Source organism: Numida meleagris, chromosome 1 (assembly GCF_002078875.1).
Source record: "Numida meleagris isolate 19003 breed g44 Domestic line chromosome 1, NumMel1.0, whole genome shotgun sequence".
NCBI classification, from domain to species: Eukaryota; Metazoa; Chordata; class Aves; order Galliformes; family Numididae; genus Numida; species Numida meleagris.
The window spans coordinates 151,007,144-151,018,396 of record NC_034409.1 but is presented as its reverse complement, the minus strand read 5'-3'; the positions used below and the strand labels follow the sequence as shown (position 1 = coordinate 151,018,396).

The 11,253-nt window shown below is 41.2% G+C and overlaps 1 long non-coding RNA gene across 1 annotated transcript; it reads left to right on the top strand.

Annotated features, from left to right (window-relative positions):
* On the top strand, positions 2,591-5,745 carry LOC110395730. The gene is made up of 3 exons (XR_002437900.1): positions 2,591-3,098; positions 5,512-5,560; positions 5,659-5,745. It is a non-coding gene; the product is annotated as an uncharacterized LOC110395730 (long non-coding RNA).

Genomic DNA, 11,253 nt, shown 5'->3' with positions numbered 1-11,253 from the left:
TGGGATTTTTTTTTTTTTTTTCCATGGCTAGGAAGCAATTCTCAAGTAAGTCGTAGTTATCCCAGTACACAGAATTAAATATAAAGTTTCACAGAAAATGCTACATTGTGCATGTCTGAAACATAATGGGAAAAGCTAAATGATGTCTCATGTTGACAAATTCTTCCATAAAACTGAACAAAATGCTACGAGAGTTCAAGGAATTCTGGGTAACTGCCCCAAATTTTTGCAATTTTTCTCCACAAAACAAATACTTCTCCAGTACCTCATATCTTATGAGATTAATGATCAGAACCCTAGGCTAACTATCAGAACAAGTCTTTCAGTGAGACTTTCAGATGTGCAAAACTGCCACTTAACTTCTTGGTGCTTGTTTTGCAGAGTAATTCTTCAGGACTAGACATCAGAAGACAGGAGGGAAAAACACCTGGTACTCTCCATGGCTATGAGCCATCTCTGAAAGACAGAAAATTTCATCACAGCAAGAGAAGAACAGGCTCTCAAAAAGGCAATGAGCATGCTATGACACTACTTGCATGGAAATACAGATGGTTGCAGATGATGTATTTTGAAATTGATCAAATACTGTGGAAAAGAAAAACCTCTAACTTGATTAATAATTGGTCTCTTCAACAATTTCTCTGATGCATGTTATGGCTGGAAGAAAATGAAGGTGTTTTCACTTCCAGTTCTTTCCATGCCATCTTAAAGGGATGCTGAGTGATGCAATATACAAATGCTATTGCTACAGAGTGAATAAACACTTGTAAGTGAAATCTGCCCATCAATACCTGCAATGGATGTTAGACTGAGAAGGAAAGATCCTAAGGGAAAAAAAAAATTAAGCACATGATAACAGATCAGGCTTTAATTTCCCATCTACTGATGAGAAGTGAGATGAATCATAGAATCATAGAATAACCAAGATTTGAAAAGACCTCCAAGATCATCCACTCCAAGAGATTAAAGAGTGATTTATCAGTCAATCAGGTCAACAGCACTCAGTCATGTAAGCCAGATCCTTACTGCCAAACCAAGGTTTCCTGTGGGTCTTGTCCTCTGAGGCTTTCAGCTAACTAAAGAAAACTTCCCTATTTTTTTTACTTTTTCTCTCAGCTCAGGCTATCCTCTATGTCCACTCAAGCATGGATTAAATCACCTGTTTCAGTCCTACAAATCCCATCCAAGACCATTCTTCTGGCTACTGCATTGTAATCTCATATATTCTCACAGCTTCTCTTCCACTTTAGGCACTCCTCAGTGTGTTGTTTCCTGAACCACAGGAAACATGGGTGTTAACAATGATGTTACATTGGTCTTTCCCAGAAGGCATATTTCATTGGCAGGAACCCGACTGCAAGCTCCTCCATGACATAATCCCATTTAACTGCCGACTTACTCCTTAAACCATATGAAGAGCGTGCATCTTGGCTACATGACTTCGACACAACAAATAGCTACCCCATCACCAGCTTGAGCTTGTCAAATATGTAAGTGAATGATGTAGGTTGCTCTGAAGGTAATTCCTCCCATTTATTTCCATGGAAACTACAAAAGACACAAAGAGCGCAATAACTCTATTGGATAGAGTAAATTCTCAGCTACAAAATACTATTTTTCAACGTGGTCACTACCTTTAGCTATGCACTGAAGAGGAGATGAAGAAGAGTCTGCCTGCTACGCTTGTCAAAATCTGCACAAATGGAAGTGACCATTATTGCTGTCATCACTGTTGAAATGCACCACCCACTTCTTCGCTGTGCTCACATCCATTGTTTGGTCTCCATAAATGTTCAGCAAGTGTTGATGAATGTCAGTGGGTGCCATTTTTTTCCATGTGGCGAAGTTCAGTTTCACACGTTTGCTTCACACGTACAGAATTCAGCCTCTACTGACATACCACCACCATCTGCCTCTGATATTGTGGGACAACATAACAAAACAGGAGGCATTACTTTTGGAGCAGCCCTCCTATATTTTTATCAGCCTTAGTTATGTAAAAATGGTTTCATTTTGTTCCCTACTTCAAAATATACTCACAAAATTTCTTCATTAAAATTATGTTGTCACGATTTGGAAATGAAATATTTAGGGAAAAGATATTTCTGATAATGTTCTTAACTGGGAATGAGCCAAAAAATTTAGAATGAAATTGTTAATTATAGCTTAATTTACTAAAATAAACAGTCTCATTGATTTCAATAGAATTACATGAAGTAGTGAAATGAGAAAGATTTCCCTGAGGTAAACCTTTAAATTAAAATTTGATGGAAATCTTGTTTTAGGTAACTGTTGACTGAGTTTGAAATATGTACCTCTGACTTTGATTTGTTTTTTACTTTTAGATCTTGTATGTTTGCTTATTTATATTTTACCCAGTGGAAAAGAAAGAAGTTTTTTATTTTATAAAAATAAAATGTCAGCATATTCCTAGGTTTCTCCTCTTTGCTCTTCATTTGAAATAACTGATTGTTTTTATGTGTTGTTTTCTTGGAAATAATTGATTGGAGGAAGCAAAGTCAAAATGTTTGGAATGTTCTTTTGAATTATGTAAAGTTAGATTCTTATCTGCTTTGTGTTATTTATTGTTTGACACATTGGATTTGTGGCATCTAAAAGTCTGGATCAAGATGGCAACCCATTGTGCCACGCATGCTGAATCCTGCTTTCAGTGAGGAAGAGAAGGAATTTCATGGCCCATACCAACATCAATTGTATGCACAAATTTAAAGAGGCACATTCCACAAGTGCGTGTGTATTGCTGTGTGTGTGTGGGTGTGAGTGTGTGCGGACACACTTGCCCATGCACGTGTGCACTTTGCCCTTGCTTTGAGAGCCTGATGTGCAGTGAGAGAATTTCAATCCAGTTTTTTGACCTTTCTGAGAAGTGAAAGGAAAACTGGGAGGGGGAAGTGTACACACCTGCAGTTTATTTCCTTTAAAGAGATGCCTTTAAGACAATAGGGATGAGATAGAAGAGGAAAACTGCCCATTTCCTGGGGATTTGTTCTCAATGCATTTAATACCCAGCCTCAGATGTTGACAGTGAACTGTCACTGCTGAAATGAAGAACGGTATTTCCAAGGGGTCATGGAACAGTGAGTGCAATTGATTAGAGGTATAAGTCTTAAGATGGCAGCAGGGAAAATGTTCGGTGACCGCACCAATGTGCTAAATGACCCTTCCTCCAGATGCATGTAAGATTATTCTTTTAAAGCTGAATTTGCATTCAGGTGCTTTTGCTTAGCTAGTACTGAATTCATAGGAAGCAGAGTGACCATCTATGGGAAGGTAATTTAGGACAAAGAGTTCATGGAGCATTTACTGAGCATGAAAAATGCCAGACTAATATTTGAAAACAGAACTACAAGGGAATCCAGAAATCAAGTGCAAGAACCATAACTTAGGTAATATTTCTTGGTGATAGATAACTGATTACCATTTAAAGGGCATTCCTAGTCCACTGATGTCAGTGGCAGCTTTTCAGGAGATGTTTGGCTGGGCCTTAGTATCTTGACCAGTCCGCAGAGATCATTTCAACAGTGTGATTGAATACTATTTAAGGCAATAGAGTACTAAGTAACTACATTACTTACGACAAGGCACGTTTTTTTCCCCATTTAAGTATGACATATTCTGCATTTCTCTTATGACTTAAGTTCAAGTTTTGGAATGTCAAAATTAAGAGCGGGCTATTTTAACCATGTTAGAGCCTGGTGCCTATTTGGCATATTGTTTGGTCAGTGGTAGAAAATGCAGGTAGCAATATAATCAAATTCAACCCATTAGTGTACTCTTGCCACATATTGCTATGCCCTATGCCATTCACCTCTCATTTGGTTATGAAATCTTTTTCAGAAACAGAAATTCTTTGTTCTTCCCATTCTGTTTATGCCATACTGTGCTCTGATCCTTACTGATGTGGAGAAATTCTCTGCTCTTTTATGATCTAAAGCAGATTTGAATGTAACATTCATTCCAAAGATGAAAGCTTCACTAACAGCAGTTTGGCGTTCCTGGCAGAAATCTCTGTTCTCAATATCCTCTGTCAAAATAAATGTTTTTAGCTACAAGACTAATTCATATTCTTCACAACTGAGCAGTGAAAGTGCCTGCTCCCAGATAAACTGAAGTATTCTGCAGGTGTGGTTACGTTATTGTAAGGGACAGGTGTTTCACTGATCATATTGGTATTTCATATTTGCACTCTAAAAGTTTCAGTCACAAAAACAAGTTATAGTTTTCAGCTTCAAGTGTTAGTGAATGTCATAATGTCAAGTGCTCGTAAATGTCATAATTTTCTCATGATTTTAGCATGTAAAAACAATTTAGAGTGAATTAAAAAGTAGTATTTTGGTATAAATATTACATTACAATGTCAATTTATGTTTTTTACATATTTCCTGGTTTCAAGATCTTGTTGCAAAACAGCTTTTAATTTCTCTTAAGTCTGACAATTGAATGCCATGACAAAGTGCTGATGTTCACATATAAGAATGAATACTAATATGTTGGAAATATCAGAAAAAAAGTCTGTCATCGCACTAAGAAATACAGAGGTTATAGTACCATAATCAGCTATGTTCTCATTAAGATTGCTTATTGAAATACCCTACCTTTGCTTTTCTTAATCATACAAATTCATAAATCAGAATAACAGCTAAGCTCATCTTTAGATAGTATTGTTGAAAGTTTGATAGTGCTGATAGTTCCAGTTTTCCCTTAGAGTACATAACACACAAGAGGAATTCTGTTGCTCTCACAGCCTGTTTTGCTCAGTTTTAGTATCCTAGAGCTGGCATTTGAGAAACACAGTAAGTACTTGGAGTAAGAAACTATCAGCTTCATACTGCCTTTTGCAGTTATCCACAGGCACTGCTCTCATACACACCTTCACAGTCAAAAACAAATCTTCTTTGTCAACAGTGATATATAGCTTTGAATCCCTCAGTTGCTGTAGCCAGGAGAGAAAAATGCGCTCAAGGAGATTTATTTATTTTTTTAAGGGGTAACACACTTCAACAATCAAAGGCAGAAACCAGCTAAAAAGTCACATAGAACTGTATTTAAAACCATTGGTTTAGGAGTATGGGGTGGGGTATGTGTGGGAGAAATCCCCTTAACTAAACGCATTAGAAAAATGGAATGAAAGTAAAATTCAACAGTTTAATTGGATCCCAAGGAATTATCTTGGAACGTGCAAACTGGCTTCCAAGCCTTGCTAACCAACTTACCTTCAGCAAATGCTTAAAGGCTTTCCTCACATTGTCAAAAGCATTTTAAGCAAACACAGCACTCAGCTACATACCATGACAAATTTTGCCCGTAGGCTGTTAAAATGGCTTTAAACTAGTGAGGTACGCTCTTAAAAGTAGACATACATATTATACATATTTCATCCGAAGCTGCCTCCCTCATCCCCAGATGCTTTCTTCTTTCCTTTTAAGTCTTTATATCTTCGAAGTTTAGTAGGGTTATTAATTAATTAACTTGTGTATTTTCCCTCTTTAGGTACTGAAGAGCGAACAACTGTCAATCAGATGGGACCCTCCTGAACTAGGTGAATGCTGACATTTGGCAAATGTCATTGCAGTTACCTGCCCATGCCCTTGTAATGCTCTAAGCCAGTGACCCTTCCCTCTTTGTCACACATTTCAGGTAGCACTCAAAGCTCATTGTGTGCAACTGAGGTCAACCACCAACCAACCAAGTGCTCTGTCCTGTTCGCACAAAGCTTTCCCTGAATGCAAGAGAAAAGAATAATAAAAGGGGGAAATGGCCTGCTGAGCAAAGGCTCTGAGTCTTTTATAACAGGAGGTCGTTTTTGATTATAGGAAGGAACCTTCCGTGGCCATGGAAACCAAAATGCCACACAAAAGCCAGAGGGTGCTTGGGAGGTAAACAAGATAGATGAAAGGTGATGGTGCTTTTAATCTCCACAATCAGTGTACTTAGGTGAGTGACTTTAATTTAATCCGTGTCTGATTAACCTTCTTCCTTTCTTTACACCATTATAGGAGGTTTTCTCCTGTAAAATTTTTTAACAAATGTTAGAAAAATTCCCGGGGAGGGCTGCCAATGCAGTGTTTTCATCCTATTCACCCCCTTGATGTAATCAGGGATGTTCTCATTATCCACATAAATGCCTAATCCTTCTTACTCCTACTAAGCTTATCCTCAGTGCTATATTTTGAATGAGAGAGTGAAAGTTCTTATACAAATACAAATTCTTCTGACTTTCCTTTTTGGACACCTAGCAGGATGAAATAGCTGGAAACAATGGCACTCAGTAAGGAAACCTTTTCCATCAAGAGGCCTTGCAGCAGTTTGGTGAAAACTGGTTTTGATTTGGTTGAGTTATGAGCCCTTGAAAACTGCACATCGTGCATGCTTAGACATTTTTAAGTAACAGCAGTGGTTTTAATGACAGCTCAGTGTTTGGACGGAAGCTATGCCGTGCATACGTGCGCGGCTAATTTACCTACTTACTGAAAAATATACTCAGGGGTAGTGCTCCGAATGAACCCTGCCACATTCAGTTTAGGTTGGCTTGCAAAACTGAAAATCCTCTCATACTGCTGCATAAAGTTTTCCACAAAGATGGGCATTTTATGGATGAGACTTTCAAAAGTAAGTCTTCAGCTGGAAGAGCAGATCCCACTCAGAAAAGAAAGAGGGAAGGAAAAAAAAGTACCAGAGGATCTTGTGTTTCTATGTCCTTTGGAGTTAAGGGGTAGATTCATTAAAGACAAGCGTATAAGTACTTATCTCAGTCTCACTGCCATTAGAGTAAGAGCTTTAATATACCTCTGAATCTTGATCTATGTCCCAAATCAAAACAAAATGCAGACTTATTCACATAGGCTTCCTAAACTACCTGTAGGAAGAGGAAAATTGTTCAAAATAGAGTATGCAGGAAAAACTGACTAAACTCACTGACTTCAAGTTATTTTTTCTCTTTCCAGAACTAAGGTGCTTTGCCACAGCAGCTAACAGCTGCCTCTGTCCAGCCAAAATCTATGTCCTTTCCTGAGTGTAGCTGCCTCTCTCAATCCTTTTAAAGAGTGAAGCAGATCTTAGTGTTTTCTTTTAAAATATAGGCAGAGGAGGCAGTCACTGCTGCTGCCTACTCTCTATGTCATAAGCTGGAAGCAAGAGGGCTTATTCAAGGAGCAGAAGAGCCAAGTGCCAATACCAGGGTGCTTGAATCTGGTCCTGTGCTGCCCAGCTTAAGCCTGGGGAAAAGGACTTTATGGACCTGAGCTGCTCTTCAGAAACAGATGTGAGGATTTGGGGCCCAGGAAGAAAAATATACGTGTGGGCTCCTAATTCAATAACCTTTTAAGAATGAGAAGATCCTCCTGAGAAGATGACACTTCGACTTATCAGGGAGTGACATCACTGGATGCTAGTCCAGGGCAGTTCTTTGCTTAAAATGCAGTAAAACTGCAAATACTTCAGGAACTTCAAGGAAAAATAAGATGTAAAAGAGAGACAGAGTCAAAGCAGTTCTCAGAGCTACAGTTTCAAGTTAATCAACCAAGTCATTCTAAATCCTGTTTTTCATCTGCCCCAAATTGCATACAGGGGGCTGTAGATGTTGCAATGTCTGATTTTTAATTAAACTACTGTTATTCACTTGAGAGGAATGCGGGATTTCTTTGCCCTGAATGCAGAGAGTTAGGAACCTAATTATGAACTTCCTAGTAGTTACAAAGCAATTACATGAAGGTGTCTCCTCTAGCCAGAAGAAAATGTAAAGGAGAACAGCTAGTCAACCAGCTCCAGGCAAAGGAGAGGCTCTTCTTTCAGTTAAAGTTGACAGCTGTGAACCCTCCCATAGAGTTAGATGCCTCAGCCAGGTAACACTGAGGAAAAACAGATTTTGTATGTTGCCTTCTTCTGCTAAGAGTGAGCACCCACCTGCCATCTGAAATATTCATATCCTGCTGTTCTTGTCTGCTGCTTGAGTCTTTCTCTGCAGATCCCCTATCCACTAAGTTGTAAGATATTCTGAAACAGACATCAGAGAGAGCTCCTCAGTCTAAGAAATATTATTTTAAACAAAGTAAGAATCATTTCTCTTTTTATTGCATCCATGGTTACATGTTATTGAAAAGACTGTATCCAAGAACCTTATGTGTGCTTTAGCAACATTCTCTCTCTCTGTCACATAAAACCATGACACTCTCTGAGCAAACTGGTGTTTAAATCATTTATATAGAAAGGAGCAGTGTAAACAAGCAGGAAGGGAGAAGAACCCACAAAAGCATCTTTCAGTAACTTTCACACTAACAATAGAAATTTTAGGTTCCAGTACCTGTGTGATCTAACATTACGCATGGAGCAGGGATGCAATTAATTCCTTTTTATCCTTATTCTCTTCTACTCTGATTAGCCACAGTCAGCAATTACATTCTGGACCTACTTCTTAGCAAGTCCCTTCCATAAAGCTAAGCAACAACGTAAATTTGAATGTTATGTGTAAAGACAAAATGAGAAATGCGAGTATGTAGAATCATAGAATCATAGAATTAGCTAGGTTGGAAAAGACCTACAAGATCACCTAGTCCAACCATCCACCTACCACCAACATAACCCCACTAAACCACGTCTCTCAATGCTATGTCTAAACGTTTCTTGAACACCTCTAGGGACGGTGACTCAACCACCTCCCTGGGCAGCCCATTCCAGCGCCTGACCACTCTTTCAGAAAAGCAGTGTTTCCTAATGTCCAGCCTAAATCTCCCCTGGTGCAACTTGAGGCCATTCCCCCTTGTCCTGTCACTAGTTATAAGAGAGAAGAGGCTGACCCCCAGTTCACTACAACCTCCCTTCAGGTAGCTACAGAGAGCGATAAGGTCTCCCCTGAGAGAGAGAGACTCCAGACTGAACAATCCCAGCTTCCTCAGCTGCTCCTCATAAGGCCTGTGCTCCAGACCCCTCACCAGCTTCGTCGCCCTCCTCTGACCACGCTCCAGGGCCTCTGGAGCCCCTCTTGCAGTGAAGGGCCCAAAACTGGACACAGTACTTGAGGTGGGGCCTCACCAGTGCTGAGTACAAAGGGACAATGACTTCCCTACTCCTACTGGCAACACTATTTCTGATACAAGCCAGGATGCCATTGGCCTTCTTGGCCACCTGGGCACACTGCTGGCTCATGCTCAGCCGAGTATTGACTAATACCCCCAGGTCCGTTCCCTCCACACAACCTTCCAGCCACTCTGCCCCAAGCCTGTAGCATTGCCTGGGGTTGCTGTGGCCAAAGTGCAGGACCCAGCACTTGGTCTTGTTGAACCTCATCCCATTGGCATCAGCCCAGAGATCCAGCCTGTCCAGATCCCTCTGTAGGGCCTTGCTACCCCCAGGCAGATTGACACTTCCTGCCAGCTTGGTGTCATCTGCAAACTTACTGAGGGTTCTCTCAATACCCTCATCCAGGTTAACAATGAAGATATTGAAGAGGACAGGCCCCAGCACCAACCCCTGGGGAACTCCACTTGTGACCAGTCGCCAGCTGGATTTAACTCCATTCACCACCACTCTCTGGGCCCGGCCCTCCAGCCAGCTTCTTACCCAGCAAAGGGTGTACCTGTCCAAGCCAAGGGCTGCCAGCTCCTCCAGGAGAATACTGTGGCAGACAGTGTGGAAGGCTTTGCTGAAGTCTAGGTAGACCACATCAACAGCCTTTCCCTCATCCACCAGACGGGTCACTCGATCATAGAAGGAGATCAGGTTGGTCAAGCAGGACCTGCCCTTCACAAACCCATGCTGGCTGGGCCCAGTCCCCCTGTTGTCCTGCAAATGCCACATGGTCTCCCTCAGGACAATCTGCTCCATAACTTTCCCTGGCACGGAGGTCAGGCTGACAGGCCTGTAGTTCCCGGGATCCTCCTTACGACCCTTCTTGTAGATGGGAGTCACACTGGCAAGTCTCCAGTCTTCTGGGACCTCTCCAGTTGACCGGGGACGCTGATAGATGATGGAAAGCTGCTTGGCTATCTCTTCCGCCAGTTCCCTCAGTACTCTCAGGTGGATCTCATCTGGCCCCATGGACTTGTGGCAGTCCAGGTGGAGTAGTAGGTCTCTGACCGTTTCCTCCTGAATCATGGGGGGTTTGTTTCGCTCCCCATCTGAGACTTCCAGGTCAGAGAGTAGAGTGCTCTGAGGACAACTGGTCTGGCTTTTAAAGACAGATGTAAAAAAGGCATTGAGAACCTCAGCCTTTTCATTGTCCTCAGTGGCCACATTCCCAGCCGCGTCCAGTAAAGAATGGATATTCTCCTTGGTCCTCCTCTTACTGTTAATGTATTTGTAAAAGAGTTTCTTGTTCCCTTTTATGCCAGCAGCCAAGCTGAGTTCGAGCTGGGCCTTTGCCCTTCTAATTTTCTCCCTGCACATCCTGACAACCTCTTTGTACTCTCCCCGAGTTGCCTGTCCCTTCTTCCACAGGAGGTAGATTCTCTTTTTCTCCTGGATCCTCAGGAAAAGCTCCCTGTTCATCCACGCCCGTCTCCTTCCCCGCCGGCTCATCTTGCGGCTCAGGGGGACAGCCTGTTCCTGCGCTTCAGGACTTCCTTCTTGAGGAGCAACCAGCCTTCCTGGACCCCTTTACCCTCCAGGACCGAATCCCAAGGGACCCTCCCTACCAGCCTCCTCAACAATTCAAAGTCTGCCCTCTGAATGTCCAAGGTAGCCGTTTTGCTGTCCCCTATGTGTGGATTTTTGGGTGATAAATCTGCAATTTTGTACTCAAGGTACTTTCAGGGATGACTTTAAGATGAACAATGAGCTTCCAGGGTCTTTTATTATAAGTTTTATAACTTGTTTTCATGAGTCGTTCAATGACTGAAACTTTTCAGGTCTTTCAACCCCAGCCCTCAATCATAATGTGTTCTTAATCAAATATTTTGAAAGCTTTGTGGTCACTCAGCTGGCACAAGAATTTCCTGTGTGCATTTAACCTACGCTTGAATACAGTGGGAAGCAAAGTGCTTTCCTTCTCCCTTCCTAACGATATCAACACAAAAGTTGTCTATGGCTGCGGTAATCCATTCTATGAAGATTAAAATTTGAATTAAACTTTCTTTAGACTTTACATGAGCTAACGGACATCTTTCAAGGAAGATTAACCTTTGATATATTTGAGATACATTTGTTCTTTTCCCTAAGTATGTTCAGGAATAGTTTCCTAATACTATCTACAGCAGATTAAATTTGGCTGGCTTGAGCTAACAAACTCCAGGATTATTG